Source organism: Odocoileus virginianus, chromosome 6 (assembly GCF_023699985.2).
Source record: "Odocoileus virginianus isolate 20LAN1187 ecotype Illinois chromosome 6, Ovbor_1.2, whole genome shotgun sequence".
In the NCBI taxonomy this organism is placed as follows: Eukaryota; Metazoa; Chordata; class Mammalia; order Artiodactyla; family Cervidae; genus Odocoileus; species Odocoileus virginianus.
In genome coordinates this window covers 36,850,804-36,863,028 of record NC_069679.1, presented here as the reverse complement: position 1 = coordinate 36,863,028, position 12,225 = coordinate 36,850,804, and the positions used below count along the sequence as shown (strand labels likewise).

The 12,225-nt window shown below is 41.2% G+C and overlaps 1 pseudogene; it reads right to left on the bottom strand.

Moving 5' to 3' along the window:
• Window positions 1–9,081: 9,081 nt before the first annotated feature.
• LOC139035501 (spliceosome-associated protein CWC15 homolog pseudogene) lies at window positions 9,082–10,191 on the bottom strand (annotated as a pseudogene).
• Window positions 10,192–12,225: the final 2,034 nt, after the last annotated feature.

Here is a 12,225-nt window from a genome sequence, read left to right as displayed (position 1 = left end):
ATTGGAAGGACTGAAGCTGAAGTTCCAATACTTTGGCTACCTGATGCGAAGAGCCAACTCATTGGGAAAGACCTTGATGTTGGGAAAGATTGAGGGAAAGAAGAGAAGGGGGTGATGGAGGATGAGATGGTTAGATGGCAGCATCAACTCATGGACATGAGTTTGAGCAAACTCCAGGACATAGTGAAGGACAGGGAAGCCTGGCCTGTTGCAGTCCATGGGGTCACAAAGAGTCGGACGTGACTGAGTAACTGAACAAACTTGTTCATTCCTTTCAATAATCCCTCAGGGAGGTGCTATCAGCCCCAATTTATAGACAATAAAACTGAGACACAGATCAATTAACTCTCCTGAAGCAGGATTATAGCCCAGGCCTCCCACCTAGAGCCTACCTTCTCATCAGAGATTGTGATTCAGCAGGTGTGGGGAGCAGCCCCAAAAGATGCATGTTGAACAAACACTCTGGGGCTATCCTGGAGCACTCCAAAGTTTGAGAAGCAGCCCCCTAAGATACACGCTGTGGTGGGGACCCTAGAATGTTGGTGCTAACAGAAGTCGGCTGCAGAGGTTTAAACTGTGGTGCTCTTTCAGGAGACTCATGAAAGGGATGCTGGCTTTGCTTTTGACTTTTGTATAAAGCAGACTCTCGGGACTTTCTTGATGGTCCAGGGGCTAAGACTCCATGCCCCCAGGGCAGGGGGCCAGGGGAACTAGATCTCACATGCTGCAACCAAGAGTTCTAACGCCACAACTAAAGATTCTGAATGCCGAAACTAAGACCCAGCACAGTCACATTAATAAATAAAAAATATTTTTTAAAAAGAGGTAACCAAAAAATAAATAAATAAAAAAAATAAAAATAAAAAGAGGTAACCAGGGTCTTCCCAGGTGGTCCAGTGGCTAAAATTCCAAGCTCTCAGTGCTTTGATCCCTGGTCAAATGAACTAAATCTCACATGCTGCAACTAAGAGTTTGCATGCCACAACTAAGACCCAGCACAGCCAAATAAATGTTAATAAATATTTTAGAAAAAGAGGTAAGCAGATACCTTATGATGTATTTTTTGTGCCCAGCAATAGCTCTAGAACTTGTACTCTCCCAGAAGCCTATGTTTGGGGATTCCAAAGTATTTGATGTGATATGCACATTGTTGCTCAGTCGTTCCGACTCTGAGACCCCATGGGCTGTAGCTTGCCAGGCTCCTCTGTCCATGGGATTTCCCAAGCAAGAATACTGGGGTGGGTTGCCATTTCCTCCTCCAGGGGATCTTCCAGACCCAGGGATCAAACCCACGTCTCCTGTGGCTTCTGCATTGCAGGCAGATTCTTTACTGCTGAGCCACCAGGGAGACCTTGATCTCTCATTAATTATTCATTAACTCACATCTATGTACAAATGCATTTAATTCCACTACTTTCCCCTTTGACCTGTGATCTGTTTAGAAAGACAGTGAGGGATTGGATGAGGTGATGGAGAAAAGCACAATTCAGAACATGTGCCTTTCACTGAGGGGAGGCAGGTCTCAGCTTGACAGTGAGGCTGGAGCGTCCTGGCTGGCTACTGTAGCGCACTGGATCACCGAAAGGGCAGAGAGTTTCCAAGACAGGCATGGTTGTCTCTACAGGGTGGTCTGAGACTGAAAGAATGTGGAGATCACAGGGCCTGGCATTGGGAGAACTGCATTCCTGTCTTAACCTTTGCAACTCAATAACACCATGAACCCTGAGCTCCCACCCCTAGTCCTCTCTTCTCTCAGCTATAAGGAAGGGTCAGTCATACCTGCCCCAACCTGTCTTGAGTGTGACTGTGCTTTGAAAACTAGTCCCACTGCCAGAAATAAACAAGCACATCTTGTTATCATGACTCTTGGGAATGTCCCTCGGGGACTGGCCTCCGGTGGGTCCCTGCAGGAGCTCGTCCTGGACAATTCGGTGAGGGGCTGGCCCCGCAGCCTTGGCTGAATGTCTCTCCAGACCACACACAGAAGCACTTAGAATGACTCAACTTTGCTGAGATCAAAACCTTAAAGAGAGCAAGTTCAGCTGATAAGAAGCTTTCTTCAGGGAGTTTCAAACGAACAATTCAGGGTCTGTTGTTGCTAGGTTCACGGGGACCAGGCTCTGGGCTCCAGCTTCCGGCTAGAGCACAGAGCTGCTGGTGAAGTGGCACAGGCCTAAGGAAACAGGTGAGCGGGACTGTTTTTTAACTACTTGTTCTTAGGCCTGTCCATGGAGCCCAGATTCACATAAGAGCAGCGTCCCAAGCCCACCAAACAGATGTGGGATGTGCCCTGCACCTGGGGGAAGCAGATGTTGCTGGATGTGGACAGGGTGTGTGGGTGCGTATGTATTTTATTTTTTTCTGAAGAGGGTAATGGTTGAGAAAAGAGTGAGCAATCATTATTCCCGCTGGTTCCATATCCTAATTGAGAGTTTTTAGATATTTTGATTTAGAGGTACTTTCTTCTCTTGCTGTTGGAGAAAAAAATTTCCTCTATTGAGAACTAATTTCTTATGGAAATATGGCATATGTGCATATGTATATGTGAATGTATGCATTTATCTATCCCATACAAGTTAATTTGCATTTTTTATGTTAAGACTATCCTGTGCTGTATGCTGTGCTTTGTCACTCAGTCGTGTCCAACTCTCTACCACCTCATGGACTGCAGCCCACCAGGTTCCTCCGACCATGGGGATTCTCCAGGCAAGAATACTGGAGTGACTTGTCATGCCCTCCTCCCAAAAGACTATCCTACTAGCTGCAAAATTAACACCAAGTTTTACTGCAGTGCTTCAGTGTTCTCTTGCCTTAGCTACCTCTTCAACTGACCTAGATACATTTTGATCCCTGGATAGGGTTAGCATGCTGCCCTGGGGAGGATTCTGTAGTAGAAATTATTCAGGAGGTCTGGTCTGCTTGTCAAGAGTCTGCTGTTCATTATTTACAGACCTTGGTTTTCTTACTGGGGTTGGGAACACAGGGGATATAGGAACTAGAGTTAATTTATGAACATGTATGTAAGTCTTGTTATTTGACAAAAATTTTTCTAAATGTTTATAAATATTAACTTAATTCATCCTCACAAACACCCTAAGAATTACAATTATTATCCCTATTTTATAGAGGAGGCTAAATAATTTGTTCAGTTTCCATAAGAATTTAGGAACTCTTGGAAAAGTCCTCTGCCAAGATTAGCATCATTCTTAAACAAGAATGAAACTTACCTAATGGCCTCTCTTTGGGTGGCAGATGGCGCTAGTTGCAAAGAATCTGCCTGCCAATGCAAAAGATGCAGGAGACTGGGTTCGATCCCTGGGTCAGGAAGATCTCCTGGAGGAGGAAATGACAACCCACTCCAGTATTCTTGCCTGGGCTACAGCAAAGAGTCAGACAAGTCTTTTAAGGGATCCCGTTGAGAATCTGATGAAAGCTATAAACCCCTTCTTTGGAAAATACAGCTGTGTTGATAAATTAATCTACATTCCAAAGCCATCTATGGAGCCCAACCAGATTAAAAACCCTCAATATAATAGAGGAAACCATCAGTCCTATCTGACAACTTCTCTCCCACAGGAGCCCCAAACATAGAGAGAGATATTCTGGCATTTACTATCTGATCTTTGTGCCATGTCTGTTCTTTTTTAGTTACTCTAGATTAGAAATCATCTAGGTAAACTAATAGTCATCGTGGTTATTTATGGAGGGTAAAATTCTTGGGTACTTTCACATTCTGCCTGATGTATTTCTGCAATGTTTGAATATCTCCCTATAAGCAGGTATCATTTTAGTCATTAGAAGAGAAATGAAAGATTTTTTTAAGGAATAAAACAGAGACTTTCCTGGTGGTCCACTGGTTAAGACTTCCCCTTCCAATGCAGGGGATGTGGGTTCAGCCCTTGATCAGGTAATTAAGATCCCACATGTCTTGCAGCTGAAAAACCAAAAACATAAAACAGAAGCAATATTGTAGCAAATTCAATAAAGACTTTAAAAATGGTCCACATCAATTAAAAAAATTTTTTTAAAGGAATAAAACAAAAATTTGCACTACAGTTATATTTTTAAATGTGCAAAATTATATATTGGGTTGGTCAAAAAGTTCATTTGGATTTTTCCATAAGATGGTGCAGAAAACTTGAATGAAATTCTTGGCCAAACCAATACATACAGGGATATTCATTGTTACACTGCTTGCCATCTTCTCAAATGGGTTCAGTAAAGAAGTTAAATAAACTATGGTCCCGCCTTTGGACTGCTATGGACTGCTGTAAAAATGGCTACTAAAAAAAGAAAAAACTTCCAAGTAGCTTTAAAGGAGACCTTCTCAAGCCTCAAGATCTACCATTTGGAGAATAAAGCATGATGCTGAATGGTGTATAGGGAGCTACAACTTTGTGGAGGGAATATCGGCTGATGTGTCTAATACCTCCAGAAGGATCAGAAAGACCTGTGACAGTTACTGTCTTCAGCAAGTCAAGAGTGGAAAGAGAGATTTATTTTCACTCGATGACTTTCCCTACTTTTGAATTTTGTTTCATTTATTTATTGTCATTTAATAAATAATTAAAATTCTTAAAAGGAAAGGACCTTAAAGGTCATGGAGAAACACCATCATCAGCAGTTTCTTCCCACCATAGGACCTTGTACTATCTGTCTTTCTTCCCAAAATGATCTTCTCTACCCCTGCTCACCCTTTGGATTTCAACTCAGCTGAGAGCTCTATATCAGTCTTCTCTGACCTTTCCAACAGTGTCAAGCACTCTTCTACCTATTCTTGTAATGCCATGTGCTTTTCCATCCAAATATTTTCCCCAGTTGCATTTCTACATGTATTTTTGTGATTATTTGATTCATATTTGTCTTTTCCCACTAGGTACAAATTCCTTGAGAAAAGGATCCTGGGTTTTGCTCACCAGTATATCCATGTAATTTGGGACATAGTAGCATACCTGGTGTACTGATTCATAAACAGTGAGTGAGTACCTTTACTACCCCCATATTCCTGCCAGCAGGTCATCAGGCCTATTCTAGAACTCCTAAGAATGTGGACTTCACAGTTTCTCCAAGCTGTCCATTATACTTTTAAGACACTTCTAAAAGTTAAAAATGTCAACCTGAATTGTCGTATTGAGCGGAAATGAACTTCCACCCATTGAATTTAATTCTACTCTTAGTAACACACAAAACAGGACTAATCCCTCTGCTAGATGATGATTTTTGAAGAATCTGAGCACCAGGGTCTTCATTTTACCTAGCTAGCAGTCTTTAGATCATAGCTACTAAGCTGTTATCTCCTTCAGGGCAGGGAGGGTATCATTCATCTCTGTATCTGTATTCCCCAACTCTGGGCTTGTCTTAGCATATGTTATTTTAATGTAATCAATTTTATATGGCAATTTTTTCTTTCTTTCTTTTTTTTTTTTTAACCAAACTGCATAGCAAGCATGATGTGAGTTTCCTGACCAGGGATCGAACCTGTACCCCCTGCAGTGGAAGTGGAGTCTGCACCACTGGACCAGGGAGTCCTGGCCACTCTTGTATTACTCACTTCTGAACACACTCCACTTTTCCTGGTTACCTCCTTGCTGTCTCAAACAGTAAAGCGTCTGCCTACAATACAGACCTGGGTTCAATACCTGGGTCTCTCCTGGAGAGGGAAATGGCAACCCACTCCAATATTCTTGCCTGGAAAATCCCATGGACGGAGGATCCTGGTAGACTATAGTCCGTGGGGTCACAAAGAGCTGAACATGACTGAGCGACTTCACTTCACCTTCACTCTTACGCACAGGCCAAAATTATGGACAAATATCATAGGTGTAGTCTTCCCAGTGTACCTCCTTCCTTCCATTGTTCGTATCTCTAACTAGTCATAACCAAGAGCCCATGAACTTCGAAGACAGCCACTGATGATACATAATTAGTCTTGTTTGTGTTGGTTTCCTTTTTTTCTCTTTGCAGATCTCCTGTCTCTACCCTAGAGCATTACTGTACGTACGACCTTATTTATTAAAATACTGCCCTCAGCTGCTCATGTTAGCATCTCTTTGTCTCTCAGACTTTCTAAAGCGAGACCAGCAGCTTCATGAAATGCCACAGTCCCTCACCAAAAAGGATAATGCCATTTAAAAATAGGTCCACTTGGAACCTTCCTACACTGTTGATGGTAAATGGGTACAGTTACTATGGAAAAGAGTATGGAGGGTTCTTAAAAGACTCAAAATATAGTTACCATATGATCCAGCAATCCCACTCCTGGGCATATACCCAGAAAGGACAAAAGCTCTAATTCGAGAAGCTAACATGCATCCCAATGTTCATAGCAGCACTGTTTACACTAGACAAGAAATGGAAGCAACCTAAATATCTATCAACAGATGAATGGATAAAAAAGATGTTCTATATATATATATCACTCATATAAAAAATGAAACAATGCCATTTGTAGAAAAATGGATGGAGCTAGAGATTTTCATACTAAATTAGGTAAGTCAGACAGAGAAAAACAAATACTATATCACATATATGTGGAATCTAAAAAAATAGTACAGATGAACTTATTTTCAGAACTGAAACAGACTCACAGACTTATGGTTACTAAAGGGAGAAAAGTGAAGTGAAAGTTGCTCAGTTGTGTCTGACTCTTTGTGACCCCATGGACTGTAACTCACCAGGCTCCTCCATCCATGGAATTCTCCAGGCAAGAATATTGGAGTGGGTAGCTGTTCTCTTCTCCAGGGCATCTTCCCAACCCAGGGATCAAACCCAGGCCTCCCACATTGCAGGCAGATTCTTTACCAGCTGAGCCACCAGGGAAGCCCACTAAAGGGGAAGAAGGGGTTATAAAATAGGGACCATGGGATTAACAGAAGCACACTCGCATACATAAAATAGAAAAACAATAAGGATTTACTGCATAGGTCAGGGAACTACATGCAATATCTTGTAATAACCTATAATGGAAAAGAGTCAAAAGAAAGAATGTGCATATATACATATACAAGTATAACCAAATCACTTTGAGGTACACCTGAAACTAACACAACATTGTAAATCAACTATACTTCAATTTAAAAAAATAGGTCCACTTGGTGTGGCAAATATTACCCAAGGCAATGCTACATTGTTCCCCTCTGTCCCACCTTTACTCAATGAGCACCTTCAGAGAGGAAAGAGAGAGTGTTTGAGCTTCAAGTAAGTTTTTAAATGGCCAGCCTCTTTAATCATCAACTCTGATGCTCAGAACTGTCATTAGATCCATTCGCAAGGGCTCTCAAAATGCTGAATCTAAGCTCTTAGCACTAGATAACTTCTGGGTAAGCGCGAGCATGGGCACTTCGTTGGTAATGTGCACAGTGCTTGGCAGAGCACCATGAGGCCCATACGTCGAGGATAACTTCTCGGTCTTATAGCCAAGATCAAGAGGAGAGCCAGTCAGTCTCCGACATTGTCATAATTCCTCTGTGGGGAACATGTCCTGACCCGGTAAAGGGATGGACACGATGATTTGGTTTCTTTTTCATATTCAGCTTTCACGAGCTATATGACAAATCTATAAAGGATCAGAACACCCTGAGAACTAATGAGCCAGAGGGAGAAATTCATTTAATGACTTAAGTGTGCTTTATCTAATGTGAAATGTAGGTCAATTCACTGTAAATTTATTCATGGGGATTATTTTTTCTTAGCCTGATTACATGGCATGTATTGTAAGACTTCAGCCCTGGGTAACGCAGGACAGACCCTGCTTGTCCCTCCTCATCCTTCTCCAACCCTCTCCCCCCACCACCACCCCCATACACATGCTGGTAAAAACCCAGCAATATCCATCAGTGCTTGTCTCAAGAGAAAAACCGTATTTTGGACCAATAAAAAATTGATTTGGAGCTCTTTATTACATTTTTGGAGACACTTGGAGTAATCTAAAAGCTAAATACAAAAATTCAGATCTATTGCTGAATTTGCAGTCAAAACAAAGATCAGGCAATAAGAAGAGTATTTCAGCATTCTATGGGTCCAAGCCGGGTATGTGTCACCAGAGAGACAAATTTTTCACATGCAGCATCCAGGGAACAAATTTTATGACGTTTGGGTAGTAACTCCTTCTTAATTCTAATTTTAAAAAGCCAAGACAGCAATCTCCTGAGGCTTATTGTAATTATCATTATTATCATTTTGTAAAATTGAGATTAGTAACTGATAGTCCAATTTGGATGAATGTTTCATTAGCTTCATTACCTCTTATAATCAAAAAGAAGGTTCAGTTTTTGGTCCTAAAGTACAAGCCAGTAAAGCATTTAAAGATTTGAATGAAAACTTAAGAAAAATGTTTTATTGTTCAAAACAAGTGCCCATAAGATCCATATTTTCAGAGGAAAAAATTTATGGGGGCCTAGTTCACATTAGTATCATAGGTCATTTATTACAGTAATGTGAAAATCCTGTGGTTTATCAAAAGTTGCCTTTCTGACTTGGGAAAAAAGAAAATGGAATTTAAATTTCTTTTCCTTTTCTAATTTAAGTTTCAAGGTAACTGGAGAAGGAAAGTGTAAGGAAATACTAAGAAACATTAATTTGGCATTGAGCACTTAGCAAGGTAAAGAGAAGAAAATGTCATACTTTCCCCCAAACCAATTTCATCTCCAAGACAAAGAGCAACGTGGCCTTTGAATGATTCTGTAAATTCCAATGAATTTTATAGAATAGGAAAGAACATTACTTTGGGGATTTTTGTCTCAAAACTGTGAACTTAAATGCCTTCTCCTCATCTCCCCTGTGGAACAGTTGTTTAAAACAATGAAGGACCCTGGAACAATCTCCTAAGTAACTTCGGAGTTATAAAGGACTGAAAGTCCCATAAAAAGGCAGTGTTAAATTGCACTGTTCCTGGAAAAACTATGGAGAATGAAATGGCAACCCACTCCAGTACACTTACCTGGAAAATCCCATGGACGGAGGAGCCTGATAGGCTACATACAGTCCACGGGGTTGCAAAGAGTTGGACACGACTGAGTGACTTCAATTCAATTCAACTTGGAAGAATTAGCCTTGGAATATAAGTAATAATAATGCCCTATATTTGTTTTATTTTTTTGAAAATATGCGATGTTTTATTAGCTGCATACATTTCAACAAACAAGTTGGGGACACAGATTTGGCTATTTAGATTATTAAAAATATTTATTATAAGCAGGTTTCTTTTCCCATATTTAAGAGAAAACACATGACTGGAAATATTGAGATGGAAACTGGGTTAAACCGGTTCCCAAGTCCTTACCAAGTAATTAACCAATAAAGGAAAAGATACTTTGGAACTAAAAATTAGGGAAGCCTATACACAATTTAGACATGGGTGGGGAGGGAAAAATAAATCAAAATGAAGTCAGATCATTTACATTTTATAGCCTTCAATTCAGCACATAAAACTGTACTATTTAATGTATTTCTCCATGAACTTTTTGTGAAATTCAGATCGAAGCGTATAATTTACAAATCTTTTGTCTTTCTTCTGATCATCTACACCTTTTGCACAGTTCTTGAAGACAACATCATCATCCCACCTTCTTTTAACTTTGAAGTTGGCCTGAGGCTGGGATGGGCCAGTGAGATTAAGAAGAGGGTTTCCACTCAGAATGTTTTCCATACGAATCCTTTCTTCTTCAGCCTTTTGTTCTCGTTCCTTCTTGGCCTGCTCTTCAGCTCTTTCTTTTTTAATTTTTTCCAGCTCTGCAAGAAGAGCTGCAGTGTCGTCATCATCACTCTCCTCTTCAAAATCTTCATCGTCATCTTCCTCATCTGTTAGGGGGTCATCTGCATCAAGGTTGGCAGCAGGAATCTGGTCCAATCAGAGCTTCTTTGACACTGAGGAAGAGGTTGACCGATCTCTGTTTTTTTCTCTTGCAGCAGCTCTCTCTCTCTCTTCCAACTCTCTCTTGAAGTCACGGTTTCAAACCTCTTCAGGGGCATCCTGAGTGGTCTGTCTATATTTTATCTTTGTATGAGAGGGTAGGTCTCTGCTTGAATACTGCTTTGAGAGCTGGCTCAAATCACCCTCACCTTTTCCTCTTCCGCCTCTTGCAGGTTCAAAAGCTGGCTGAGCTGATGTTGTCATCTTTTATGTTCGGCCGAGCTCCGACGCCGCTGCCTCTGGAGATCATACAGACGCCATCATGACTGCTCCCAGAAACCTCTCCCTATATTTGTTTTAAATTTTACAGTTTATAACTTGCTTTCATGCACACAATTTTATCTGATCCTCATATTGTCCTGTGGTGCTCAGCAGAATTTTATCTTGCATGGCAGTGGGGGCAGGGAGGATGGTGATCTATAGTCATCAGCAAAGGACAAATCACATCTACTTAATGTCTCCTGATCACCAAGTGCTGAACACATGGTTTGGTGTCTATGTAAATAAATTAGCTTGCCTTTAGAGGCCTGGATATACTAAAACCCTCCACAACTTTAAGCCCAATGGTGGGGATTAGGCAATAAGGATGGGAGCCTGACTGAGGGGCTCATGTCTCCAACTCACTCTCAGTCAAGGCACTAGGTCATTGAGATGAATGGCTAGTGGAGGTGAGCAACTCATTTATTTATTTATTTATTTATTTTTAATATTTATTTGTTTATCTATTTATTTGGCTATGCTGTGTCTTAGCTGCTGCACATGTGATCTTTAGTTGTGGCATGCGGGATCTAGTTCCCTGACCAGGGATTGAACCTGGGTCTGCTGCACTGGGAGCACAGAGTCTTAGCCAATGGGCCATCAGAGAAGTCCCACCCAACCTATTTAGATTCTTATTATCTCTCTCTCTCTTTTGCCAAGTGTTTAGTTGCAAAAGTCAGAGTCTCACCAAGAGAAGAAAAACTACTCTGGATATTCAAATAGATGGGCTTGAATATAGGGAATTGGTATATAGATAGATATACTCAGATAGATAGATAGAATATACTAATAGATAGATAGTATCTATAGTATTAGAATAGATAGATATACTCAGATAGATAGAAATGCTCAGAAGATGAGAGCTGAGAAGTCAAACAAAAGACAGTGAAGATATCAAAAGTCTCCTAATTTCTGGAAGCCTCTACCACCCCTTGGATGAAGGAAAACAGAAAGAAGTGTAACCAGGACCTGTGGGCTGGGATCACTGGAGTTAAACTGGAACAAGGGGGGCCAGCTTTGAAGGAAGTGGAGCCATAAAGGAGATGCCATCCAAGATGAGGTGAGGGAGAAATACCCCGGCCTCTCCTTCCTTCTCTCTAGTCTCCAGCTAGCTCTTCTCTTTAGTGGAACATAGCTGCCAGCCAGCAGACAATGAAGTCAGATGCAGCTTGTAGGGATCGGTCTGCTTGCCCAAGACACAGACCAGATAAAAGGTGAGAAATGGAGCTGAGGATAAACAGAAACAGGACCTGCATAATAAGTAAACTTCTCTTCGTGACAGTTATAGCCTGTACTTTACATTATGCACATTACGTTACATTACTTTACGCACAAACTATCTATTAAATGTGCATATGATGTGACATATTACCAGTTGCAATTTACAGATGAGGAAGCTAAGATCCAAGTTTAATAATTTGCCCAAGTTTACACACTTAAAAAATGTTAGAGCTTGGTCTATTTTTCTGATTATTACGTCTACTGCTATGATCGCTATCCTGGTTCCTTCCATTTAAATATGTTGGAGAAGGGCTAGGATAATCTGAGATTTTAAAAACACAGATAGATGCTTAGAATGAAACTAGTCCAAGGCATATCAAGCTGGGTACCCTGGAGCTCTGAGATCCATAGAACACTCCCCAGACAGAGTCAACAGGATCCCAAACTCCACCCTCCACTGCAAACTTTGTGGCAGCTTATTCTTTTATGCAGTGAGAGTCTACTAAGATTTTATTTTAAGAAAAAGATTCTACTAAAAGAGTAAATAGGGGCTTCCCTGGTGGTGGTGGTCCAATGGGTTTCTCTGGTGGCTCAGACAGTAAAGAGTCTGCCTGCAATGTAGGAGACTCAGGTTAGATTCCTGGGTGGGGAAGATGCCTTGGAGAAGGGAATGGCAACCCACACAAGGATTCTTGCTTGGAGAATTCCATGGACAGAGAAGACTGGTGGGTTATACAGTCCGTGGGGTCACAAAGAGTTGGACACAACTGAGTAACTAACATTTTTCACTGCTGGTCCAACGGTTGAGTATCCACCTGCCAATGCAGGGGACACAG